Below are 16,169 nucleotides of genomic sequence, written 5' to 3' on the forward strand. Positions count from 1 at the left end.
CAGAGAATATATTAGGTAGCTGAAGGTTATGAAAACATATAGATTAAAGATGCTCCTTATCATCCAGGAGATCTCCTCTGTGCTGCAGTGCAAGGATCATAGGTTGCAGATGTCTTCATGTGCTTGGAGGAGAAAATAATATCTGTACACCCTTCTCAGCTGATTTATACTATCATTTTTTTAATTATTTTAAAGGGATATTAGGCTAATTTCTGTATTAAGTGGTGCCGATTACAATACCTGCTGAAATACATTCAAAATCAGTTGGCCATGAATTTTGGTTGGTTGTTATCTTTATTGGCACCGCTCACCTAAGATGCAGAAGTGAGTGGTACAAGGGTACTTCTTTAAAAGGGTTTGACAACTCCTTCTTGGTAGTCCCAGGGTGCAGCACAAAATAAACTGTATATATAGCACTCAATTTGGTGCTATTCCTCCAATATCAGTGATGTGACCTCCCCCAGTATCAAACTATAAACAGTGTCACATGGCCACTACAGCGGTAAAACAGTTTTTCTTCTGCTCTGATGGAATAGTGAAGGCTGCAGCCAGTCAGCAGCCACATGACATTGTTTATAGCAGGACATTGGTGAGGAACCAATATAGGGACGATAGGGGAGTCAGGGTGATATCAGATCAGCCTAAGAGGTCTCTACTCCACCTTACTCTAGCTTCTGGGCTCCCTTTCCCTCTTCCCTACGTGTTACACTTAGTCTTTCACACACCTTGCGTGACATTATCACCGCCCAGCACATTTAAGAAAAAAACAAAACAAAAATTGACACTTGGGTTTATTTGTGTGTTTTTTTTTCCGGGCGTGTTTTTTTTTTCTCCTTTGTATGGTTTCTGTTGCAGACCTCGCAGAGCAGTTCCGCTGTCTGTCTCTGGAGGTGAATAACCTCCGCGATGAGGTTCAGCAACAGCATCAGCATCTACTGGTTGCTAATGTAGGGTCTCTGCAGGTAGGCCTGTCCAGCCTGAACCCAAGTTTGCCCTGCCGGACAGGTTTTCAGGAGGTAGGGACAAGTTTTTTGTGTTCAAGGAGGCCTGCGAACTGTACTTTAAGCTCCGTCCTTACTCCTCCAGAGTGAGGAGCAATGAGTGGGAATTGTGATCTCACTGCTGCAGGGAGATTAGCAATCCTGGGCTTTTTCTTTACCGCAGGATTCGGTTTGTCTCAAGTCTGTGGAGGGGTTTTATGGGGCCATGGCCCTCATCTATGATGACCCTGACCGAGTTGCCTTGGCTGAGTCTAGGCTACGTCGCCTTCAGCAGGGGAATTGGTCAGTGGAGACGTACAGTTCTGAATTCCGTAGATGGGCAACGGATTCAAAATGGAATGATTCAGCCCTTAGAAGCCAATTTTGTGAGGGTCTTACTGAAAGATGCTTTGGCAGTATATAAAACCCCTGAGTCCTTGGAGGCTGCCATGTTGTTGGCTATACAGATTGATAGACACCTTCGGGATAGGCGGGTGAGACCACCTTCTCCGGGGCCTTCTTGTCGGGGGTTATGTACCTCTGCCGGGGGAGCAGTATGGTGGTGAACCAGTACTGGGGGAGGTGGAGGAACCCATGCAGTTAGGGGGTGCCTCTGCATCATACATTTCCCCAGAGATTTGCAAGAAAAAAGGGGTATGTTTTTTCTGTGGGGAAAAGGGACATTTTATCAGGGCCTGTCCTTCTATTCCTAAGCAAAAGGAAACTTGATTAGCCCTTGGTAGTCTGGAGTTGGATAAGCAAGGGGTGCATTTATCGCCAACCTGCAGTTCCCAGTTTGTCCTGACAGCAGAGGTGGTGCTAGAGAGCAAAACCGAGGAAATTTCTGTGTTTGTTGACAGTGGAGGTGGAGTCAGCATGGTTGATGCTGAGTTTGTGAAAACTCATGGTCTTGCGTGCTGTGCTTTAGCTAAGCCTATTCCCATCTTCGCCATAGACTCAGTACCACTTGCACAGAAAGCATTAACTCATATTGAACATAATGTAAAACTGAGGGTGGGGTCGGTTCATTGTGAGATAATCCCTTGCTATGTCATGGACGGTCTTCCCACCCCAATTGTTTTGGGTCTTCCGTGGCTGGTGAAGCATAATCTGTTGGTGGATTGGCAAGCCAGGGAGATCATTGAATGGGGAGATTACTGCCATGAGAAATGTTTAGATATTTCCCTTGCTACAGTCTCTATGCTAATATTACCTCCTTTTCTGTCTGGTTTTGAGGTCGTTTTCTCTGAGTAGGGGTGTCAGGATTTGCCTCCTCATCGTGCATATGACTGTCCTATTAACCTGACCCCCGGAGCTAAACTACCAAAGTCCAGACTGTCTAATCTTTCTGTCCCTGAATGTGTCCAAAATACAATTGTCTCAGTCCACAAGATCCCCTCCCCGGGTGGTAGTTCCACTGCCTTAGTGCCAAGTGATATTCACTGTCCCCCATCTTTTGGTTGACCTACAGATTTCGTATCTCCAGCCAGTATAGTCCGTAGTCACAGTCCACGATCCTCCATGTGACAGATAAAACGATAGAAGCAAAGGTATCCAGTAGCAACAGTCCTTTGAGAAAGTTTATCAAATCCAGACGACAGATCCCACAACTGTAGCACTTTTATCCAGCGCAGTCGGCAGCCGATCTCTACTCCATGGTCCAGGTCCTCAGACTAGATCCTATCCCTTCAATGACATTCCACCAACTCCTTACAAAACATGTGGCTTCTTTTCTCCTTCACTGGGATGAGCCCCCTGAATGGGCAGAACTGCTCTCACCCTCCCTCCCAAAGGTAAGTGTGCCTTAGTGAAGGTATTTTTCTCAGCTCGAACCCATCACCTGGATCTGCATCTGAGAATCCCTGTGGTGATGGCTCCGTCGGATCTACTTTCAACACTCACACAATGGGACTACTCGCGGTTTGAACAATGGTTTAAGGCTCCTGAGATTCTGATGAGAATACTGGAATGTTGGACACTTTACAAGTAAAATTAGTGTACATAAACTGACGAGCAAGCAGAACATTAATAAAACACAGCAAGCAAATCTCTAACAAAACATAATACGAAAATCGCTCCGTGCTGAAAAAAGTCTTTAGTAAGGGGCCAGCTCCTCACATTCCTCCCCAACTTTTTCAGCACAGACACGAATGTAATAGGTCCCACCTTTATGAGAACTAAACTTTTTATCATCCAGTTTCCTAAAAGCATATTCCATGTCGCCCTTGCGAATAAACTCCACAATCCCCGTTCCACCCTGGTCTACATCAGTATAATAGACATCTCCAGCTTCTCTCATATGATCTTTCAGATCCTGCCAACTCCTCGATGGGGGGAAGCCCTGAGACGAGGACTCTATATTTAGTTAGTTGGGACAGGGGTCTGTCCCTCCTGCGGGGTCCTTCATATCCTCTTCTTGATCCCCAGTTTGTCCTGGGAAACTCCACACGTACCAGATGAGAACCAAACTTGTGTGCATTGCAACCAACCCCAGTGTGCTGTCACCCATCTAGTGGGATGGTCACTTGGCGGCCTGGTAAATGGTGTTTTGGAAGGACAATATCTGGGCTGACCAGGGTGATGGTAGAACCAGTGTCCCAAAGCCCCTGGGACACCTCCCTGATGTCATTTACCTCCCCCAGGTCACATTCCTTCATGGTAACAGTCATTGCATTTTGTGTATTACTCACCGCTGACGGAGGGTTAGTCATCGGCATGTTGAGATTGCTCCTTCCCCTCTCGGCTGACGCAATGTGAACTGGTCCTTGGCTTTGGGTTACGACATTGGCCCAGTGGCACACCAATCCTGCTCCCAGATTGTTTCTCGGTGACACATCTACTGGTAGATGGCGTACTACTCCTACATACACCATTCCATGACTGTGACCCCAATCTAAATGTAGTCAGGCCCTTTGACTGTTCAAAGATTCTCTTCTGGCTATGTTGACTAACATACGGCTGCCAGGAACAATACATTGGTCCGGTACTAAATGTTCTTTGATCAATGTGACTGAGGCTCCGGAGTCACGGAGCCCCACAGCATCCACGCCCTCTACCCAGACTGGCTGCAGATACTGGTTAATTCTTCTTCTTCCTCTCAGGGTAGTGGGATCCTTTCCCCCTCAGTATTTCAGCCCCATTGCAGCACAGTGTTCATTGGTTGAAGACATGGATGATGTGGGCTAGAACGTTACCGACATTCCCTAGCAAAATGTCCCATGTGTCCACAGTTATGGCAGCTTAGCCCTCCTCGCCCCAACAGGGGCCGTACTTGGGTGCTTGGGAAACCTTCACTTCTTTGTGAAATCCGAAATCTCAGCTGTTCCTCCTCTGGCCGGTCCATGGGTCTCGCTGGCCTCCCTGTAAGCTCCTGTTCTCAGTTCGCTGGGGCTGTACTTCCACGTAGCCCTGTTCAATTAGCAGACCAATCATCAGTTAGTCTGCAGCCTCATGCAGGCTGAGTGGTTTTTTATCCCTCACCCATACTTTTATGTCACCTGGGAAATTGGACATAAATTGTTCCAGCATGAATATATCTAAGACATGTTCTGCTTCCCGAGCCCTCATTCCTTCTATCCACCGAGTGTACATAAACTGACGAGCAGGCAGAACATTAATAAAACATAGCAAGCAAATCTCTAACAAAGCACAACAATAATATTGACAAAAATTGGTGCTCCGTGCTGGAAAAAGTCTTTAGTAAGTGGCCAGCTCCTCACATATAGCAATCAATTCTTACATATGCTGACAAAGGTTACAACCACTTACCAGATCAAGCTGATCATGGGAAAAAAAAGGTCAATAATTACCACCAGAATGATCCCCTGACACGCGATTGACGTTAAGGCTTCCTCAGAAGGGTTACCCTTTCTGAGGAAGCCATAACGCGAAACATGCGTCAGGGGGTTCATTCTGGTGGTAATTATTGTTTATGACTTTATTTATGACTTAATATGTCTGATTTTTTAAATATCTGTATACACTATTATTTTTACTAAATCTGATGCTTATCTTTTTGTATATTAATCTCACATATGTTATACTAACTTTAAAACATATCCCATTAAGGGTAGATAACATGTACATTTCTGATTACAAAGGTAGTGCTTTCAGGTTTTTTCCATGGACTCCATGTTTATATTTGTATTTTAAATTGTCTTAAGAGATGACTCTACACATTTTTTCCATGTGAGCTATACTATTGTGATATTTCTTTAACTTCATCCCAGTAAGATCTAGTTTTCCACTTAAAGGCATATTTATTTATTAATAAGACACCACACGAATGTTTTTTCTGCAGTAATCTTTTTAATCTTTTTATTTTTTTTTTGTATATGTATTTAATAAAGAATGACATTTTGATATACATTCCTTAGAGGAGTTTTTCTTTTTGGATTTTCCTATTTGAATACTCTTATTAATAGGTTTGACCGTAATAGGTAATATAATGTGTACCTGATTGCCATAAATGTGAGTTACTGCAAATTACATATTCCTCCTTGGATAAAAATACTCTTCAATATGGTTAAAAGAGATATTTTTACCCTGCTGTAAAATATATAGTGTGAGGGGCTAGATGAGTATGAGTTTTTGTTTTTATCCCCTTACCAGGCCATCTGTTTATTTGCTTTGGGGTCAGTAAACCTCAGAGGAAAAAAACTGCTTCCATGGCCAATTTTGAGTGAATCTGCACATTTATGTGAAGGCGACTATTTTCTGACAAAAAGATCTGGTTTGTACGTTGTTGTGGTTGATAGTAGAGATGAGCGTTGTTCTACTCGAACTGTTCGCCAATCTCAAATTCGAGCTGTTTTGGGCGGTGTTCGAGCCGGTCGGCGAACACGAACAATTTGAGAAAAATTCGGCTGTTCGAGGTTATGTTCGATAACTGTTCGTGCACCAAAATCATAACTGGATTTTTTCTCAGTAATGATGAAAATTAATGTTAATACGCAGTTTGAGTGTACAGCGGGGCGGGGGGAGGGGCAGGGGATGGATCTCTGCAGGAACAATGAAGATCTCCATTTTTTTTTCTCTTTCCCGCATTTGCAGTGGGGAGGTGCAATCTGTCAGCCTATCAGCAGCGCACACACGGAGCGAAGTGCTTTTTTTTCACACAAGCAAGGGCATGTGTGATTGGCAGTGTATGTCACATGTCCTTGCCCTATAAGACCAAGCCATTTTCCCCGTCGCCACCATTTTCTCACTGCTGCAGCTGCGTGTTAGACGGCACCGCTGTTGCTGTGTGCGCTATACCTTGTTAATTTCAAGCCAATTTTCGCACAAATATACAGATAGCTTGGGAGTAGGGAATAGTTGTGATTGCAGTCCTTTTAAGGACTAGGTTACAGCATTTCCTACGACTTTTATCAGGCAGGTCTGTGCTCTTAAATAGATAGATTGTGGGAGTAAAGACTAATTGTAATTGGAGTCCTTTTCAGGACTAGGTTACATCAGTTCCTATCAGTTTTTGCCAGGCAGGTCTGTGCCAGTGCTGTGCAAGTTTTTTTCACAGCATTTGGCTGAATCTAGCAAAGCTAATCCTTTTTGGCCTATTGCAGAGTGTGTTAGTCAGTGGAGTAGCCTATCTGTGTTGCAAGATATACCACCTGTGTATAGAATACCAATTTTTTTACTGCACCTAGTGAAGTAAAATCTTTTGGGCATAGCATCATTCTATTAGTCCATCTATACTGACCTCCATCAGGTTGCAAACTGAATATAATTTTTTTCTGCATCTAGCTCTGAAAAAATATCTGGGCTTCTAGCAGTGTGTGGGACTTGTTCTATTAGTCCATCTATACTGACCTCCATCAGGTTGCAAATTAAAAATAATTTTTTTCTTCATTTAGCTCTGAAAAAATATTTGGGCTTCTAGCAGTGTGTGGGACTTGTTCTATTAGTCCTTCTATACTGACCTCCAGCAGGTTGCAAATTGAATATAATTTTTTTCTGCATCTAGCTCTGAAAAAATATTTGGGCTTCTAGCGGTGTGTGGGACTTGGTCTATTAGTCCATCTATACTGACCTCCATCAGGTTGCAAATTAAAAATAATTTTTTTCTGCATCTAGCTCTGAAAAAATATTTGGGCTTCTAGCAGTGTGTGGGACTTGGTCTATTAGTCCATCTATACTGACCTCCATCAGGTTGCAAATTAAAAATAATTTTTTTCTTCATTTAGCTCTGAAAAAATATTTGGGCTTCTAGCAGTGTGTGGGACTTGTTCTATTAGTCCTTCTATACTGACGTCCAGCAGGTTGCAAATTGAATATAATTTTTTTCTGCATCTAGCTCTGAAAAAATATTTGGGCTTCTAGCGGTGTGTGGGACTTGGTCTATTAGTCCATCTATACTGACCTCCATCAGGTTGCAAATTAAAAATAATTTTTTTCTGCATCTAGCTCTGAAAAAATATTTGGGCTTCTAGCAGTGTGTGGGACTTGGTCTATTAGTCCATCTATACTGACCTCCATCAGGTTGCAAATTAAAAATATTTTTTTTCTGCATCTAGCTCTGAAAAAATATTTGGGCTTCTAGCAGTGTGTGGGACTTGGTCTATTAGTCCATCTATACTGACCTCCATCAGGTTGCAAATTGAATAAAAAAATTTTCTGCATCTAGCTCTGAAAAAATATTTGGGCTTCTAGCGGTGTGTGGGACTTGGTCTATTAGTCCATCTATACTGACCTCCATCAGGTTGCAAATTAAAAATAATTTTTTTCTGCATCTAGCTCTGAAAAAATATTTGGGCTTCTAGCAGTGTGTGGGACTTGGTCTATTAGTCCATCTATACTGACCTCCATCAGGTTGCAAATTAAAAATATTTTTTTTCTGCATCTAGCTCTGAAAAAATATTTGGGCTTCTAGCAGTGTGTGGGACTTGGTCTATTAGTCCATCTATACTGACCTCCATCAGGTTGCAAATTGAATAAAAAAATTTTCTGCATCTAGCTCTGAAAAAATATTTGGGCTTCTAGCGGTGTGTGGGACTTGGTCTATTAGTCCATCTATACTGACCTCCATCAGGTTGCAAATTAAAAATAATTTTTTTCTGCATCTAGCTCTGAAAAAATATTTGGGCTTCTAGCAGTGTGTGGGACTTGGTCTATTAGTCCATCTATACTGACCTCCATCAGGTTGCAAATTAAAAATAATTTTTTTCTTCATTTAGCTCTGAAAAAATATTTGGGCTTCTAGCAGTGTGTGGGACTTGTTCTATTAGTCCTTCTATACTGACGTCCAGCAGGTTGCAAATTGAATATAATTTTTTTCTGCATCTAGCTCTGAAAAAATATTTGGGCTTCTAGCGGTGTGTGGGACTTGGTCTATTAGTCCATCTATACTGACCTCCATCAGGTTGCAAATTAAAAATAATTTTTTTCTGCATCTAGCTCTGAAAAAATATTTGGGCTTCTAGCAGTGTGTGGGACTTGGTCTATTAGTCCATCTATACTGACCTCCATCAGGTTGCAAATTAAAAATAATTTTTTTCTGCATCTAACCCAGCCAATAGTTTTGGCCTAATACCACAGTTTGGCCACTCAGCTCTGCTCGGTTACCATCCATTGTTTTTTTGTGCAAACAACTCCAGAGTTGTGAATTAGTTAACCACCAAAATGAGTGGAAAAAGGCCTGCTGCTGGTGGAAAGGGGAATAGGCGTGTTGGGAAGGGGAAAAAAGGTTGTGTCCGTGGGGTAGGTGCAGAAGAAAGACCATCTTCCAGCCAAACTAAAATGTCTACTTCTTTTAGCGGACAATGTGATAAGATCCCTTTCTTACGGCCACGCCAATCGCTACAAATTCCAGATGAGGCACAAAAACAGCAGGTGCTTCAACGGATATCAAGTGCTCCTTTAAGTGGGCTCTCCTCCACATCAACTTCAACATCACAAATACTCCAGTCCTCAAAGGTGTCACCCAAATCGCACTTGCTTCCTCACAGCTCCCAAATCTCCAGCTGCCCGTCTGAGTATGAGGTAGAACAGATGGTTGAGTCTGCAGAGCTGTTTACTCATACTATAGCCTGGGAATCAGAGGTCGACTCCAGCGCTTCTGTGAATCCAGACGAGGAAATGATCTGCACTGATGCCCAGAATCTTTATGAGTCGGATCCAGGACCAGACGCAGAAGGTTCTGACCATAATGTAGACCCTCATTCCCAAACTGTAACTCCTGTTGGTGGAGACAATGAGGAAGACGATGATAAGACTCAAATACCTGATTGGAGCGACAACTTTAGTTTTTTGTCAGGGCAGGAACAGGTTGGCTCTGAGGACGACGGGTGTGATAACGCACAGGGTGATGATGATGAGGTCGGAGATCCCACTTACTGTCAACCCACAGTCAGCCAAGAGATGAGGTCAGCAGAGGAGGTGGAGGAAGATGCTAGTGACGACGAGGTCAGGTTGCGCCTTCCTGGACAGAGACGTAGTACTGGAAGCACGTCAACAACTGCATCCTCAAACACAACTCTGCCTCTCACCACAAGTCGTGGTGGCTCTTCAGGTCGCATGGGTGCTAAGCCTTGCATAGCCTGGGCATTTTTTCAGATCGATAAAGATGACCCAACTCGTGTTATCTGTAACATTTGTCAGCAAAAGCTAAGTAGAGGCCAAAAAATACATAGTTTGAGTACTTCATGCATGAACCGGCACATGGACATGAAGCATAAGTTGCAGTGGGAAGCTCAGTGTGCTACAATGCGGTCTAGCCGGCCGGGCCAACCACCGTCTGCCATATCTTGTGCATCCGCGGCCTCTTCATCCTCTGTGACTGGGGGGACAGCAGTCACACCTGTTTTGGGGCGCAGACCTGCCACCTCTTTACCCGCAACAGCCAGCGTGATTGGCAGGTCATCATTTTCTTTGGAGGTGGTAACACCAGCTGGTCTTGAGCGCTGTCCGACATCGATAGCACCACCTTTGGATCAAGGCAACCTAACATGTCCGCCTGCATCTTCCTCACAGACCGGCAGTTTGCCGGGGACACCCTTATCAACCCCGTCTAAGCACAATAGCCAGCCCTCGGTCCCTCAGATGTGGACAAGTAAAAGACCATTTCCTCCTAGCCATGAGAAAGCTAAGAGGTTGAATTTCACCATCTGCAAGCTCTTGGCTACAGAAATGCTGCCTTTCCGCCTGGTGGACACAGAGGATTTTCGAGACCTTATGTCCGTCGCAGTGCCCCAGTACCAGATGCCCAGTCGGCACTACTTCTCAAAGAAAGGTGTGCCTGCGCTCCACCAGCATGTCGCACACAACATCACCGCTTCTTTGAGAAACTCTGTGTGTGACAGGGTGCATTTCACCACAGACACTTGGACGAGTAGGCATGGACAGGGGCGTTACATGTCGCTGACTGGGCACTGGGTAACTATGGTGACAGCAGGACAAGGGGCTGCTGTCCAAGTCTTGCCGTCCCCACGAGTTGTGCGTCAATCCTCTTTATGTCATTTTTCCTCCACTGCTTCTGCCTCCTCAACCTCCTCTCGGTCTTCCACCTGCACCCAAAGCCTGTCTGGTCATGCCACAAGCTTTCTAACTGCGCAGAAGGGATCCTGCATACCTCCTTACTATGCTGGCAGTAGGGCTCAACGTCATCAGGCGGTTTTTACATTGAAATGTCTGGGAAATGTGAGTCACACAGCTGAGGAGTTGTGGTCAGCTCTGGAGAACCAATTTCATGAATGGTTGTCTCCACTGGACCTGAAACCAGGGAAGGCCGTGTGCGACAATGCTGCAAACCTGGGTGCGGCCCTTCGCCGGGGCAATGTCACACACGTGCCTTGTATGGCTCACGTGTTGAACCTGGTTGTCCAGCAATTTTTAGCCCACTATCCCAGACTAGATGGCCTTCTGCAGAGGGCACGGTCGCTGTGTGCTCACTTCCGCCGTTCGCATCCCGCAGCTCAGCGACTTACATCTCTACAGAAGTCGTTGGGCCTGCCACTTCACCGGCTAAAATGCGATGTGCCTACCCGGTGGAATTCAACTCTGCACATGTTGCAGCGACTGTGGCAGCACCGACAAGCCCTGGTGCAATACGTTCTGACGTATAGCCTGGGCCAACGAGATTCAGAGGTGGGGCAAATCACGCTGGAGGAGTGGTCTCAGATCAGGGACCTATGCACCCTTCTGCACAGTTTTGAAATGGCGACGAAGATGTTTAGTGCTGACGATGCCATTATCAGCATGACTATTCCGGTGATTTACATGCTGGAGCACATGTTAAACAGAATTCGGAGTCAGGTGGTGGCACAAGAGGAGGTGGAGGAAGTAGAGGAGGAGGAGTTGTATGCGGAAGGGCTAACATCTGCAAGGTCCAGACGGTCGGCAGCACCAGGGCGGCAGGCATGTGAGGGTGGGGGAGATGATTTTACCAGGGCGCATGGTAGCAGCCAAACTAGTGAGGAAGGTGCAGGAGCCCAGGAAGAAGTGGAGGACGAACTGATGGAAGACTCATCAGATGAGGGAGACCTTGATCACATTTCTGTTGTGCGAGGTTGGGGGGAGAGGACAGAGGAAGGAAGCATGATTGTTACCTCGCCACAAACACAACAGGGACTTGGTGCTCCTGGATGCGCAACACACATGAGTGCCTTCTTGCTGCACTACCTGCAACATGACCCTCGAATTGTGAGAATTAGAAATAATCCTGACTACTGGGTTGCCACACTGTTAGATCCCCGGTACAAAAGTAAATTTGCAGAAATTATTCCTGCCATAGAAAGGGATGCACGCATGCAGGAGTATCAGCAGAGACTGTTGCAGAATCTTACATGTGCTTTTCCACAAAATACCAGTGGTGCACGTAGTGAATCTCACAGTTCCAACTTGCCAACCGTGGGACCGTCAAGTGTTCAGCACTCAAACCGTAACAGAACCACAGTATCTGCTGGTAACATCAATTTTGCGGAATCATTTCACCACTTTTTTAGCCCATCCTTTGCAAGGCCACAGGAGACAAGAAGTCTGACACATAGTCAACGCCTAGAGACGATGGTACAGGAGTATCTCCAAGTAAACATTGAAGCCACGACTGTGTCACTGGACCCTTGCTCTTTTTGGGCTTCCAATCTGGATAAATGGCCGGAGCTAGCCACTTACGCCTTGGAGATCTTGTCATGCCCCGCAGCCAGCGTTCTGTCTGAATGTGTGTTCAGCGCTGCTGGTGGTGTGCTGACAGATAAGCGCACGCGGCTCTCCACTGATAATGTAGACAGACTCACGTTCATAAAGATGAACAAATCATGGATCCGAAACGACTTTTCTACCCCTGTGTCATCCTGGGGAGAGTAAAAGCTTGATGATTGGTTAAAATCACCCTACCAACCGTTTTAAGCTTTCAAATTACTAATCATGTTTATCTGTATCTTGACTGGAAAATAATTTGGGCTTTGTAGCAGTGTGCAGCACTGATCCTATTAGGCCATCTATAATAAGCTTCACCAGATTTAAAATTAAAAATAATTTTTAGCTGCATCTAGCCCGGAAAATAATTTTGGGGCTCCGAGATGCGCAAGACACATAAGTGCCTTCTTGCTGCACTACCTGCAGCATGACCCTCATATTGTCAGAATTCGAAGTAATCATGACTACTGGGTTGCCACACTCTTAGATCCCCCAAACTTTTCGATCAACCTTTTCATTTTAATAAAGACCAAAAAAATGGTCATTTTTGAAATTATAAGCATTAGCAGGTTGTTAGAAACTGAAATCAAACAGTTTTCAACTCAAAACTTTATTCTAGGTGATGTTACATTTTCACATAGGACCCCTTGTTCGAAAGGAGCTTCTGAACTCTCTCGTCCATTGAATTTGTCAGGTTTTGGATGGTTTCTGCTTCAATTGTTTTGCATGAGGACAGAATACCCTCCCAGAGCTGTTGCTTAGATGTGAACTGCCTCCCGCCATCATAGACACTCCTTTTAATGATGCTCCAAAGGTTCTGAATGGGGTAGAGGTCAGGGGAGCATGGGGGTCACACCATAAGTTTGTCCCATTTTATGCCCATATCAGCCAGAGATGCAGATGTTTTATGTGCAGCATGAGATGGTGCATTATCATGCAGAAAAATGATCTTGCTGTGAAATACACGGTTCTTCTTCTTGAACCATGGCAGGAAGTGCTGTTTGAGAAAATCCACATACATTATGGAGTTCATCTTTAGCGCCTTCAGGGATCCTAAAGGGGCCGACAATCTCTCTCCCCATGATTCCAGCCCAAAACATTACTCCACCTCCTCCTTGTTGGCGCTGTAGCCGTGTTTGCGTGGGGTGTCCATCAACCAGCCATCCTCCACTCCATTCATCTGGACCATCGAGCGCTGCACGGCACTCATCCGTGAACAAAACAGTTTTGAAATCAGTCTTCATGTAATGTTTGGCCCACTGGAGCCGTTTCTGCTTGTGTGAAGTGGATAGAGGAGGTCGACAGGATGGCGTATGCACAGCTGCAAACCTCTGAAGGACCCTGCATCTTGTTGTTCGGGGGACGTTGGAGGCACAAGCAGCTTCAAAAACTTGTCTGCTGCTATGACAAGGCTTTTTTGCCGCTGCTCTTTCAACCTGACGTAATTGCCTGTAGGAAAGAGTCCTCAATTTGCCCTTATCAGCACGCACACGTGTGTACTGTGAATCAGCTACATACTTCTTGATTGCCAAGACACTTCATCCTGATCATCGCACAATGTTGATTGTAGTCATGCCTTGACCTAAACACTCCACAATTTGTTGCTTCTCAGCAGCCGACACATCCTTTTTCTTTCCCATTTTGGCAGAAAATGTAGGCTGCTTAATAATGTGAGAGAGCCTTCTTAAGTAGTCTTGCCTTTCATTGGACACACCTGCCAAACTAATTAGCACAGGTGTCTGCAATTGCTTACAGTGATATAAAGAGCCCTGACACACATCACCATCAATGAGTTTAACTGACAAACAAACAAATTCTTCCCTTATCACTCCTAAACACTTTTTGCATAATAATTTGGAACGCGGTGTACATGTGCTTTTCCACAAAACACCAGTGGTTCACGTAGTGAATCTTACAGTTCTAACTTGCCAACCGTGGTCTGTATGGAATTGTTCAATAAAGGGCCCAAAATTAAGATAACATAGATGGGAGAGGTCTCTATGAATAGGAATTCCTAAGTATTTGATACCCTGTGAGGGCCAGGCAAAGGGAAAGTTGGACTGGATGGAATCCTATATGGATTTAGGGAGGGAGACATCGAGGGCCTCAGACTTCGCTGCATTGATTTTAAAATTTTACCATGTAACAAAGTGATCTATTTCAGCCATAACAGCAGGGATGGATATATGTGATTGAGTGATATATACTAGGACATCATCAGCAAATAGAGAGCACTTGTACTCGGTGCCTCCCACCTCAATCCACCTAATATTGGGGTTATGGCGAATTGATGAGAGCAGGTGCTCCGTCACTAGGATGTATAAGAGAGGGGACAGAGGACATCCCTGCCTTGTCCCATTGGTGATTGTGAAAGGTGATGAAAATGTTCTGACGCACCCCCTGGGCCTTGGGACACCCGGAGCCGGACCCTTTTTGGTGGATGCTGGTGGTTGTAGTCTTCGTGGCGGCGATCCGGTTCCGTGGCTCAGGGCGGTCAAACCAGTGGCGGAACTATTTATGTGGTTTTGATGTTTAAATGTCCGACTACGCCACCCGTGGATTGCGGTCAGAGTGAACCGCCGCTACAGGGCAGACCGCTAAGGCTGGTGTTGTGGGTGCAGCAGAGCGTAGCATAACTCCCCACGGGAGGAGTATAGCCTCAGGGCAGTGTATGCGGAGGATGGGGGTGATGGTGCAGGGCAGCAGCAGTAACGACACGGAGTCAGTGATGCAGTTCAGGGCCTTTACTCACAGTTCTTATTATCCAGACCACGTCTGCAGGTAACGGCTGCCCACGTCGTACTGTGCTCACCAGGTGAGGGGCTCAGACAACTCCCAGATAACTTTGGAGCGCTTCACAGGACCCCCTTTGTGTGTCCTTTGTCTGGCCTTTCTTACCAACACTTCTGTCCGGCTGCCTCGGGCCTCCTCTTGGTAAACTTGGCGCCAGTTTCCCTGACCCTATGTGGTGCCTTCCTAGCGGGTGGAGCAAGGGGCTGCGCCACATAAAATGTCAGAGCCTCCGGTTTCTAGCTGAGGGTCGTTTCCTGCCTCCACTAGTTCGGGGACCGGTCTCCCCCTTTGGCCTGACCCCTCCACGCAGGTGGATTCGGGCGTGCGGTGGCGACTCGCCCGTCCGCACCCCTGGGATCCCTTCATTCCTCGTTCCTGGAGCCTTCTCCGCTCCTCTTCCTTCCTTCTCCCTCTTGCAGGCCTGGGCCTCTGTTACTAGGCCCGCCTCCGGAGCAGAGCTCATGCAGAGCCCCTGCTCCCTGCCACTTCTGCTCAGACTTCTCTGCACTGAACTAAGATGGTGCCCACCTTTTATACTCCCTTCTCAATGCACCCAGGAACTGCTTCCTCCCTGCTCCTGCACTGCAGGGTTCCCCTTCCTCAGTGTTCCCTCCCCCCACTCCAGCCAGGGACAGGGACTGTCGTGCCCATCTCAGGGGCATATTGGTCGCCCTGCCCCACGGCAATGTGGTGTAATGCATGCAGGTGTCGGGTCCTGATCCACACTCCATCCTTATCTGAGAGTGAGATATCACACCTCTGGGTGAGGTGCAATACGTCTGTAGCAACCGAGCCCTCGGTGCTACAGTTCCATTTATCTTCAGCCTAGGTGACGTATTGTGATATAGGGCCGTGATTTTGGCTATAAAAGAGTCCCCTAGACCCCTACCCCAAGCTTTTTAAGAGAATCATATATGGCGTGCCAGGAGACTCTATGGAATGCTTTCTCAGCATCCAACGAGAGTATCTACTTACAAATTTTTAACTGCATCTAGCCCAGGAAATACTTTGTGCCTAGTAGCAGTGTCTGCTAGTCAGCGGATTATCCCGGCTGTTAAGCAAGCTACACCACCTGTAGTTTGGACACTTAATTTTTTCAAAGGAAATGCTTCGGGACCACGGGATACTTAGTGAAGAGCATCAGGAGGCACCCCAAGGCATAGGGGCTGGGACTGGCACTAGGATGCCTTGCGGTGGACAGCCGAGCTCGATCCTTATAAAAGCTTTTTAACTGCAGCAGCTTTAGTGGACGCTACTGGAGCTGGA

The 16,169-nt window shown here is 45.9% G+C and overlaps 1 protein-coding gene across 2 annotated transcripts in view; it reads left to right on the forward strand.

Annotated features, from left to right (window-relative positions):
* The window catches only part of CFAP47 (cilia and flagella associated protein 47), a 1,117,227-nt gene that overhangs the window by 442,269 nt on the left and 658,789 nt on the right, over positions 1-16,169 (forward strand). The gene's annotated exons all lie outside the window — the stretch shown is intronic.

Source organism: Phyllobates terribilis, unplaced genomic scaffold (genome assembly GCF_046119375.1).
Source record: "Phyllobates terribilis strain yellow unplaced genomic scaffold, ASM4611937v1 Scaffold_2__4_contigs__length_985480577, whole genome shotgun sequence".
Taxonomy (NCBI): domain Eukaryota; kingdom Metazoa; phylum Chordata; class Amphibia; order Anura; family Dendrobatidae; genus Phyllobates; species Phyllobates terribilis.